Source organism: Dermacentor variabilis, chromosome 6 (assembly GCF_050947875.1).
Source record: "Dermacentor variabilis isolate Ectoservices chromosome 6, ASM5094787v1, whole genome shotgun sequence".
Lineage (NCBI taxonomy): Eukaryota > Metazoa > Arthropoda > Arachnida > Ixodida > Ixodidae > Dermacentor > Dermacentor variabilis.
The window spans coordinates 17,122,110-17,133,908 of NC_134573.1; the positions used below are offsets into that span (position 1 = coordinate 17,122,110).

The window sequence follows — 11,799 nt, forward strand, 5'->3', positions numbered from 1 at the left end:
AGGGTGTATCAACTAACTTAGGCCAAGTACTAAAAGAAAAGGCAACATAGGTGCTACACATGTCGAATTGGTGCAATGTTGTTCTCAGCCATATGGAGACATATAATATTTTTTCCAATCCACCAATCTGGGTAATTAACAGAGATTGCTTAAATAATTTTTTAATAGTAACCCTAGCAAGAAATCCCCATTACAACAATTGTAGTGCTTGTTCAGAGACATTGGATTATTTTATCTATGCTAAGATAACTGCACTGTTCAATTTTTTTTTTCAGCCTTTCCTTAAAGCGCATGAAATTTTAAAAAATACCACGGTACTGCCAGCTAACACACCGTGCTTTTAGTGCCCTCAGTGTAAGTTGAACAAATTAGCAAAAGCTGCTCTGCGCACAGAGATCGATTAAACAGGCTGTCGGCGACTGCGATGGATGTTAAGTGACCAGAAGGGGCATACTGTATTTAAAACAAAATTATTCAACGAAAAAAGCGACTGCTACGTGTGAATGCGATGTGGCTATGTTACGAATATCTGCTGCATGCAGACTACTCAGAGGTGACACAGAATGTTGAACAAATGTACGAACTCGTTTACCATGATTTTTGTATACATTCGTGTGGACGACTGGACAGCTGTCCCAATGAGCCAGAGGAAACTAGACACCCATGATATTTTGACAGGGCTGCCGCCACGGGAGAGTGGAAGGAAAGGAAAGTAGATACGCAAGCGCTTGGAACGCCGACAAAGAGAGTGGTCTGAACGTAGACATGGCCGATATGGGTCAAAGTATAGTATCTGTTCTTATCAGCTTAATATCTGATATGGGTTCAATTTGGACCCAAGATATTAAACTTATTTTAGAAAGTTGGCGGAGGGCTTGAAGCCTGCTTTACCTCCACCACAGGTTGGCCCGGTATTGCACTATCTCCGGGATTGGCCCATGGTTTTCGCACATGCAGAACAAAAAATGCACGGAACCCTAGCCCATAAACAGCTTCACTGTAAAAAGAAAAAAAAAAGAAGGAAAAGTACAGCAAAAGGTTGGCAGACGCATTTGCATCATGGAAAAGGATCGCTTATTGCACAACGTGCAATGATATGCACTTACGACAGGTTAGACGATAAGAATGGCTGAAAGTCGGAGCACGTTTTACGTTGAACAGTATTCTTGGGAAGCTTATTCCCGTGTGTTGAAGTAAGCAGGAAAAATGACTTGTGGAAAACAACAGTGCATCATTTGTTGAATCTCCAAGTACTGGGTGAGCAGGAGCAATGCAACTTCTACTTTCTTGTCTGTTCCTTTTTCTTCTGTGCAGTGTAGTTTGTGCGTTTTTTATAAAATGTGCAACATATGCCAACTGGCCCAATTTTCACTTCTACTGAGCAATGCTAAGTCACTCCACTGATGTTTAGCCATTTCAAGTACATTCACCCCTCCAAGAAATCAAAATTTGTTTCATGGTGACAGGTGACAACCATTCATATTGCTTGCAACCAAATTTGTAAACAACTGTCCTGTCATATCTTTGTAGCTGTGTAGGCCCCGTCTAGCAGATGCGCCAGATGGTTTTCTGAGGCTTACCAGCCAGTGCAGTTAGTGATTATCACCAATTGCTTTAAACAGTCCACTTTATAAGTGCAGTCCACTTATAATGATACCATATGTAACAATATATCGGTTATAACCATAAGCCGACTTAAAAGTATCAGCTTATGCATTAGGGCTGTGAGAAAGAAAACACTTTATAATGATATGATGAAGCCGAGGGTCTGACGAAATCTCGTCTGATCGAGAAGAATCATGGCAAGAACAGTTCACTTGTTCCTTGGGAACCTTGCTCACTTCGTTGTGAACAACGCTCCTCCCGTGTGGGGGCCAAAAGCTCAATTAAAGGGGGCATGACAAGGTCACCCAACATTTTGTGGCTTTTCGTGAGAAATCATAGTAAAGGGTCTATTGTGGCTGTACACATGTAAAAACTGGGTGGTAAAAGCACATTTCTGTTCAAAATACGAGCAAGAACTCACTGGCTCTAAGCCTTGCCCTCTGGCGCCCACCGGCATATTTAGAACTGAGGTTGAACAGCGTGAATAATGCAAGGACACGAGGAAACAAATACCACAGACAAGCGCTGACTGCCAACTGGAAGTTTATTTGAAGTTCTCCAGCCATTTTATACCTTTTCCAGCATAGGCATGCATACCCCAGTTGCAAATACATCTGCAAATCAGCTACATCATAATCTTTCATGCAAAAAAGCTATTTCTTTTTCCAACAAGGCTAGAGAGGGAGCGCTTACACATTTATCTCCTTCCTTTCATTTCATTTCATTTATTTTCACCTTAAAGGCCTGGAGGCATTACATAAGGGAGGGCTTTAATCACCAAGACAATTTTAGAACAAATGCACAGAACAGTTAGGAAACAACAATAAACAAAAACAAGCCAGGAACAATTGTGAAAAAAAAGGAACATCGTGTTAGAGTAAGGGTCTGTGGGATTGGTAATTAAGCAGAGTGGTTATTTACCATTTCACGGAACCATTGCGTCAGGGAAGAATGAAGTGTTCATGGCAGATGATCGGGAGTTAATGTGTGCTATGGGACGACTGTGGCCTAAAAGTGAGAGGATGTACGTAAGGGTAGATTTGATAGGGAATGCCTGGAGTGTGGATGGTAATAAGAGGTGTGAAGCAAGCAGAGATGAGAGATGATCCAGCGGGAAGCAAGTGATGGTAGCTGAAGTATACATTTTAGTGCGGTTATGCTGGCTTCATGAGAGTAATGGAAGTTATAAACCGAGCAGCGCGATTTTGTGTTGCTTCTATGTCATAGGTAAGATATGATTGGGAAGGGTGCCAGATAGACGATGCATATTCTAACTGTGGATGTACGAATGTTAGATATGCTAGCTTTTTTATGTCTGGTGATGTGACTTTGAGGTTATGTATTAAATATCCAAGGGTACGTGAAGCATTAGAACAGATGGTGTCAATGAGTTGCCCATGATAGTGTCGATGTCGTGTGAGTGCTGAGATATTTGTAAGACGGGGCATGATTGATAGGCACTGAATTTATTGTGTAGGTGTGACTGGTTAAGCTGTGGTTGCGGGTGAATGATAGAGCTTTGCATTTAACAAGGTTAAGTGGCATGAACCATTTCTCGCACCATACTGCGATGGAATCGAGATCCTGTTGTAGAGCGGTGATGTCATTCGAGCCTTTGATAGGGGAATAAAGGACACAGTCATCTGCGAAAATACGTAATTTATTGTTAATGTTAGCAGGTATGTCGTTGATATAGATGAGGAAAAGTAGAGGCGATAAACCAGCGCCTTGTGGCACACCCGATATTACGCTGCTAAGGGATTAATTATGGTCGTGCGCATATAATCTGGGATGATATGCCCAGCATACGGCAAACAGGACAGTGTTTCAGTGACACAGCTCGTCAGCACAGCAGTAACCTAAAGAATGACTATGGGAGCCATTGAGCAGGACATTGTAACAAGTGTCCCTGCACTACCATATTTGAAAAAACAAAATTCATAGAGAAAGGAAAAGATAAGAGAGAAAAGGAAATAATAAAGGCTTATTACATTAGACAGGAAGGAGAAAATGTGTAAGCACTCCTTCTCTTGCCTTGTTGGAAAAAGAAATAGCTTTTTTGCATGAAAGATTATGATGTAGCTGATTTTCAACTGGTGTATGCATGCCTATGCTGGAAAAGGCATAAAATAGTTGGAGAATTTCAAATAAACTTCCAGTTGGCAGTCAGCGCTTGTCTGCGGTATTTGTTTCCACATGTCCTTGTCTTATTCGCGCTGTTCAACCTCAGTTCTAAATATGAACCAACTAGCCCTCATCAAGATCTTACCACTGCCATATGTGATGTCAGTTACCGAGCCATTGTCTGCTACAAAATCAGCCACCACATCACATAAGGGCAGAGCATAGCTGCCGTTTGTTGCCGTATTCGCTCCAGATATCACGTGCCATGTCTTCTACAAAACTAACTTCGCGTGATCAAGCAAGCGACGAATCTGAGCAGCACAAGCAGTGATGGCACTACGCATTTTGACTTCGACCTTACCGCCACCAGCTCAGTGACAAAACATGGCCTTGGAGATATGCACGCAGCAGCCATGGACAAAGCCGGCACGTGCACATCTTGGAAGCCATGAACAGGGACAGCCTAGTAAACATCGTCAACATAAGATGGCGACATTGGTGCTGCACGAAGTGCTGCTAGTGCCTTTCCGCACTCTTATTTCATGCGTGCAGCACTGCCTAGCCAGCTGTTCACAGAAGACGAAGTCTGGTGCTACTTTGCACAATGCAAGTTGTTACGTGCGTAGATTGCTTGCTGGCGTGCATTTCTCTTGGATTCATACTCAACAAAACTAAAATTTTGTTAGGCTGCTGCCCGTTCCCAGCAGTCTTTTTTCCTCTGTAGTTGCGTGCGCCATATACAAACAAATGCTCGCACAGAAGTGTTTGCGGTGCAAGGATTTTTTGCAATGTAAGCTTTGGCTGAAGCAGTACTTGAACTTGCTTTATTGCACACGATATCGGTTAAAAAAAATGGCAAGGCTAACACTTGGCCACGGCCTACCAGAGGGGTCGGTGCGCGAACACGGTCGGCATCACGTCTGGCTGCAGCCTTTGCTCCTTTACGGGTATTCCAAACTCGGCAAGCAGGAGCAAATCATCGTTGTAGCTGTCTAGCGTGAAGTGTTGCGAGAACTAAACAAAAGCGTCAGATGAGTGGCAGTCCTTCCTTCCCACATTCATCTCCCAAGCCTTACTCTTTACAGGCTCCTTGGGGAACCTGAAGTAAAATACAAAGCACTCCTTGCTCCGTTCGCTCTGGCACCCAACAGTGCCGTGTTGGCATTATTTCAGCCGCTGCAAGTTGAACAATCCCAATGGCAAGCTGAACAAAGCAAAAGCTTCCCGCATGCGCGCACAGATGAAACACAGATTCTTTGCCAAAATATACATACTCGCTTGGCAATCATGCAGCCTATGACGTCACGGTTCGCTACCATGCCAGTGTTGCTCAACTGCTATGCCATTTGAGTGTAATATAAAAAAATTAAATTACAAATTACGTGCTGGCTTGAATGCGCTAAAGTTTTGTCAACATCTTCTTGAACACACAAGGTTTATCTTACACCATACAGACTATGATCGAAAATTGGGTGTCATGCCCACTTTAACGGGGGTGGCTACCCACGCATACCAACTTCTTTGTTTATTGAGATATCTTAATGAAAATTTCAGAATAGAATCATAGCAAAAACATTAGTAGAACTACAAAATTTCATGCAGTTATGTTCACTGGTTCTCAAGTTACAGCAATATGTCAGAATGGTGCACATGGTTTTCTCATTCCAGACCTGGAGAATTTTCAAAAGGTGCTGCAACTGTGAAATTCACCATGATGATTCCTAGATGGATACCTCAGAGCAAAACAGAGCCCTTTTTTTAAATTTCCTTGCTGAAAAATTTAAGCAGACCACCGAATTTAGTGTTGGTGATTAAGATTTTGTCAATCTAATTTTGGTTAAATATCACAAATCACAGACACTATATAAAAAAATGGGCTTTTCTTGCCCTCAGAAATTTATTCAGATACACAATAATAAAGAAACATCTGGAAATCGGATGAGCAGTTACAGAGATATGGCTGGAACAAGCAGCCTCACCAGCCAAAAAAGTCATTTTGAGAAAATGAGCTTTGAAGGTTTCGCGCACATATATTGGTCTAAAATGACCCTGCAACGTAACTGGAGATGTGCTTAGACACTCTCTTCTTTTGCCGCTTTTCCACCTTCTCTTGCGATCGCTTGGCCTTTTTCAAGTGCAGAGAATCTTTCTCGGCTGCCCGTTGAATGGCCAGGTGGCCAGGTGCTAGCCCCACTGATGAACATAGCTCTTGGGTGGCCCTCTGGCAGTCAGCATTAAATCTTAAAACTGCCTCATGCAGTGCTGTCTCCACAGCAACCAGCGGCACATGCTGCTCTTTGGGCATCAGGGACCACAGCACGGAGCGAAATGTTTCTGATGCATTCTGCGTCTTTGCTCCTAGGCAGCGTTGCAGAAGAGAAGCCTGTGAGACGCGCTCATAAACAGGTAGCAGTACTTCTGCAACATAGCCTGAAAGATTGTACTGATGCTTCAGAGGTCGCACACCATCACTCTTGCTGGCATTATGACGGCACCACGAGTCTGCACCCTCAGGGCACAAGTCGTGGTGAGGATCCTTGTCCGTCGATGTCACGTGGGGGTACAATGCCATCACTGCATGCTCCATTGCAGCCACATCATTGGAATTGTTCTATAGGGCCCAGCCGTAATAGTCGGTCAACTTGTCGTTGAGGGCCTTTGTCAGCCTGCCCTTCCTTCCCAAAGCCTTGTCACTTTTCTGCACGAGGTTACGCAGTGCTGTTCCCTTCCTCATCTTGACATGGTTCAGGCATTCCTCTTTCGAAATGGGGACCAGTTCATAAACATTTTCTTGCACAAGGGCAGAGGAGGCGGCACTATCTCCGTCAGACACAAGCGTTCTATAACAGAGGTTGTGCTTTGGCACCGAACATGAGAAAAGGATGACAGCTGCCTCAGCCTCCATCCTCCCAGCCTTAAAGTCAGTGTTTTTCTGGCACACATGATCCTCCTGCCAGCTTGCGTAACCTGGGTCTCCAGGCTTTGGTCCTACTTGGCAACCAAGGCAAAAAAGAAGTGAGGCGTGCAGACAGGACACAAGAGTAGAGAAGTGGACAACACGAACGCCGACTATCAACTGAAGGGAGCACTGAGGCGAAAAAAGAAGAAGACACAAAACTCATCTGCGTATGCTCAGGAATGGTAACACCACGTGTCAGTCGGGTACACGTGCCGGTCTACGTGAGAGATAACTGTTAAGACACTTAATCTCTTCCTTATGTAAGGTAATCAAAGGCTGACTCACGCACGCACTTCCACCATTAAAGATATGCCATGCCTCTACCATAAGACGCATATATTCATTCTTATGCCTGTACAATATTGCGCATTCATCTAACTCTGGGGTGCAGTTACAATCTCGGAAATGTAGCGAAAGATTAGAAGGCGACCCACCGGTTAATGACCTTTTATGTTCCATTAGCCTCTGATTGATACACCGTCCCGTTTGCCCTACGTAGAACTGGCCACAGCTAAGGGGAATTTTATACACCACACCCATACGACAGTCAGTAAAACTGTTGTTCTTATTGTGCTTAACTGGACAAATATCTGTTCGTTTTTTGCCTTTTACCCGCTCCTTTTTATTCTGTACGGCAGCACATATCTTACCTAGCTTATTGGGAGCAGACAAAGCAACATTAACATCATATCTACTTGCAACTTTTTTAAGCCTGTGCGACACTGAATGAATATACGGAATAGCCACTACTCTTTTTTTTTGCTACTACTGCTTTCTGTAATCACGTCCGTCCCTCTCGAAACCGACTCTCGACTCTCGAAAGCCACAGTGGCCACCGCCACACTAGGATAACCTGCTTCTAATAGGTGCCGGACCTGCGCATTAAAACTGGCGCTCATTTTGTGCATGCAGGATCTGGTGAGGGAAGACTTAAGGCACGACATGGCAATTCCGTTTTTTACTAATTTAGAATGCTTGGATTGAAAGTTTACCAACGGCTTCGAAGATCTTGGGGAGTACTGCCAACAAACATGGTTTTGTTCGATGATCAAGGAAATGTCAAGAAACTGAATTACGCGTCGCTGAGGAAATTCCTTGGTAAACTTTAATCCTCCCCCATAAAGTTTAAATTGATCACTTACTGAGGTCGCAGCGGAATCGAATTCTTCCCTATTGCAGAAAATCAGGTAATCATAAACGTACCGAAATATATTGATGACGCTATCACCTAAGGCTTTCTCTAAGCAGTTGTCAACCTTACTCAGGTAAATGTTGCTAAGAATAGGGGCAACCTTTGAGCCAATACAAATGCCTGATTTCTGCAGAAAAACGCCATCTCTCCATCCAATCAGCGTCAACTTCAAGTACATTGAAAGAATTTCTAGAAAAGCTGCCGTGGAAACACCGCATCTGTCAATAAAAGCCGATTCTTGCACTTGTTCTTTAATGCACTCATTTACGGAATTTAGTAACCCGTCATGCGGCAAGGAATAATACAGGTCTTCTATATCCATACTAAAAGCTGTACAATCACCAGGATTTTCCTCTCTCAAGTAATGAACTAGTGCCTGAGAATTATGTAAGCAAAATGGGTCTGAAAAAACTAGTGAAGCTAAAGACTGCTGTAGGTAACTAGCGACACACACCTGCCACGTCCCTTTCTCTGACACTGTATCACGAAGAGGAATTTCTTGTTTATGGGTCTTGGCCGAGAAAAACAGTTCTAAGGTGAGGGATTTAGCTTTCTTGACATTACAGACAACCTTATCAAGGTTATGTCTTGACAAGAGGTAAACCGCACGTTGCTTAACTACCGAAGGCTTGAGTTTTACTGGCTGTAAATTCTTTTCTATGGCTGAAATTGCTTTTTATGAAACCATTTCAACTGGCATAATTATGAAATAACCTTCCTTGTCAGATACTACTGGTCTAAGTTTATGTTCCACAAGGTAATGAACTAACGGTCGGACAGGGTCAGGCGTCTTAAAATGAGCATTTGATTGTTTAATGCTAGCAATGCAATCCGAAATACAGCGTGAGCGTTCTTCTTCCTGGTTATGCAGCGCGGTATGCTTAAAACGTCAACGGGTTTTATGTCAGGCTTAAAACAGTGCTTAGGACCTAAAGCAAGGGTTTTTATATGGTTATCACTTACCATGGCGTCTCCAAGAACCAGTACGTTATTAGACGGTGAATTATTAGAAAGGTGTTTCCTCTTACTTTGTTGAAGCTCCGAAAGTTTCATCCTCCAGAGGAAGTCCGCGTGTTGCACGGCTCACTTATTCCACTCGGCATAGGGGCGGTTCCAATGGCGACCGTCTCCCAGGGCCGCGCAACGGACCCTTAGACACTCCTGGTAGAACCTAACTTGGCGCCATGATTCAGCCGAAAGAATAGCTCCAATCCTCCTGGCATGCCCAGTTGATGGTTTAAGGAAGCCACACATCATTAGAACTTCCAATGGGACGACATGATTACGACTAAACCACAACATGGTTCTAGTGCGGAGCATACATATCGCAATTAAGAAAGCTAACGAAGCAGGATTATGCAGATAAGTAGGGGAACATGGAAAAGGGCTCAGTGTACTAGAAATGAAGCTTAGAACGACAGAAAGCTGAGCTAGTTGGTAAGGATTCATTATGCAAAAAAGAAGTGAGGCGTGCAGACAGGACACAAGAGTAGAGAAGTGGACAACACGAACGCCGACTATCAACTGAAGAGAGCACTGAGGTGAAAAAAGAAGAAGACACAAAACTCATCTGCGCATGCTCAGAAATGGTAACACCACGTGTCAGTCGGGTACACGTGCCGGTCTACGTGAGAGATAACTGTTAAGACACTTAATCTCTTCCTTATGTAAGGTAATCGAAGGCTGACTCACGCACGCACTTCCACCATTAAAGATATGCCATGCCTCTACCATAAGACGCGTATCTTCATTCTTATGCCTGTACAATATCGCGCATTCATCTAAATCTGGGGTGCAGTTACAATCTCGGCAATGTAGCGAAAGATTAGAAGGCGACCCACCGGTTAACAACCTTTTATGTTCCATTAGCCTCTGATTGATACACCGTCCCGTTTGCCCTACGTAGAACTGGCCACAGCTAAGGGGAATTTTATACACCACACCCATACGACAGTGAGTAAAACTGTTGTTCTTATTGTGCTTAACTGGACAAATATCTGTTCGTTTTTTGCCTTTTACCCGCTCCTTTTTATTCTGTACGGCAGCACATATCTTGCCTAGCTTATTGGCAGCAGTGAAAGCAACATTAACATCATATCTACTTGCAACTTTTTTAAGCCTGTGCGACACTGAATGAATATACGGAATAGCCACTACTCTTTTTTTGCTACTACTGCTTTCTATAATCACGTCCGTCCCTCTCGAAACCGACTTCTTTAGGCGCTCAGCCACAGTGGCCACCGCTACACTAGGATAACCTGCTTCTAATAGGTGCCGGACCTGCGCATTAGAACTGGCGCTCATTTTGTGCATGCAGGATCTGGTGAGGGAAGACTTAAATGCTTGGATTGAAAGTTTAGCAACGGCTTCAAAGATCTTGGGGAGTACTGCCAACAAACATGGTTTTGTTCGAAGATCAAGGAAATGTCAAGAAACTGAATTACGCGTCGCTGAGGAAATTCCTTGGTAAACTTTAATCCTCCCCCATAAAGTTTAAATTGATCACTTACTGAGGTCGCAGCGGAATCGAATTCTTCCCTATTGAAGAAAATCAGGTAATCATCAACGTACCGAAATATCTTGATAACGCTATCACCTAAGGCTTTCTCTAAGCAGTTGTCAACCTTACTCAGGTAAATGTTGCTAAGAATAGGGGCAACCTTTGAGCCAATACAAATGCCTGATTTCTGCAGAAAAACGCCATCTCTCCACCCAATCAGCGTTGACTTCAAGTCCATTGAAAGAATTTCTAGAAAAGCTGCCGTGGAAACACCGCATCTGTCAATAAAAGCCGATTCTTGCACTTGTTCTTTAATGCACTCATTTACGGAATTTAGTAACCCGGCCCTGGGAGACGGTCGCCATTGGAACCGCCCCTATGCCGAGTGGAATAAGTTAGCCGTGCAACACGCGGACTTGCTCTGGAGGATGAAACTTCCGGAGCTTCAACAAAGTAAGAGGAAACACCTTTCTAATAATTCACCGTCTAATAACGTACTGGTTCTTGGAGACGCCATGGTAAGTGATAACCATAGAAAAGCCCTTGCTTTAGGTCCTAAGCACTGTTTTAAGCCTGACATAAAACCCGTTGATGTTTTAAGCATACCGCGCTCCATAACCAGGTTCGTCCCGGAAGAAGAACACTCGCGCTGTATTTCGGATTGCATTGCTAGCATTAAACAATCAAATGCTCATTTTAAGACGCCTGACCCTGTCCGACCGTTAGTTGATTACCTTGTGGAGCATAAACTTAGACCAGTAATATCTGACAAGGAAGGTTATTTCGTAATTATGCCAGATGACATGTTTTCAGAAAAAGCGATTTCAGCCATAGAAAAGAATTTACAGCCAGTAAAACTCAAGCCTTCGGTAGTTAAGCAACGTGCGGTTGACCTCTTGTCAAGACATAATCTTGATAGGCTTGTCTGTAATGTCAAGAAAGCTAAATCCCTCACCTTAGAACTGTTTTTCTCGGCCAGGACCCATAGACAAGAAATTCCTTTTCGTGCTATACTGTCAGAGAAAGGGACGTGGCAGGTCTGTGTCGCCAGTTACCTACATAACTGCTTAGCTTCACTAGTTTTTTCAGACCCCTTTTGCTTACGTAATTCTCAGGCACTAATTCATTAATTGAGAGAGGAAAATCCTGGTGATTCTACAGCTTTTAGTATGGATATTGAAGACCTGTATTATTCCTTGCCGCATGACGGGTTACTGAATTCCGTAAATGAGTGCATTAAAGAACAAGTGCAAGAATCGGCTTTTATTGACAGATGCGGTGTTTCCACGGCAGCTTTTCTAGAAATTCTTTCAATGTACTTGAAGTTGACGCTGATTGGATGGAGAGATGGCGTTTTTCTGCAGAAATCAGGCATTTGTATTGGCTCGAAGGTTGCCCCTATTCTTAGCAACATTTACC

At 43.5% G+C, this 11,799-nt stretch overlaps 1 protein-coding gene and 2 pseudogenes across 9 annotated transcripts in view; 2 read left to right on the forward strand and 1 right to left on the reverse strand.

Moving 5' to 3' along the window:
* Cdk8 (cyclin-dependent kinase 8) overlaps nt 1–11,799 on the forward strand; it is a 368,498-nt gene that overhangs the window by 331,032 nt on the left and 25,667 nt on the right. The gene's annotated exons all lie outside the window — the stretch shown is intronic.
* Nucleotides 766–945, forward strand: LOC142586477 (U2 spliceosomal RNA; annotated as a pseudogene).
* Nucleotides 5,768–8,983, reverse strand: LOC142584490 (uncharacterized; annotated as a pseudogene).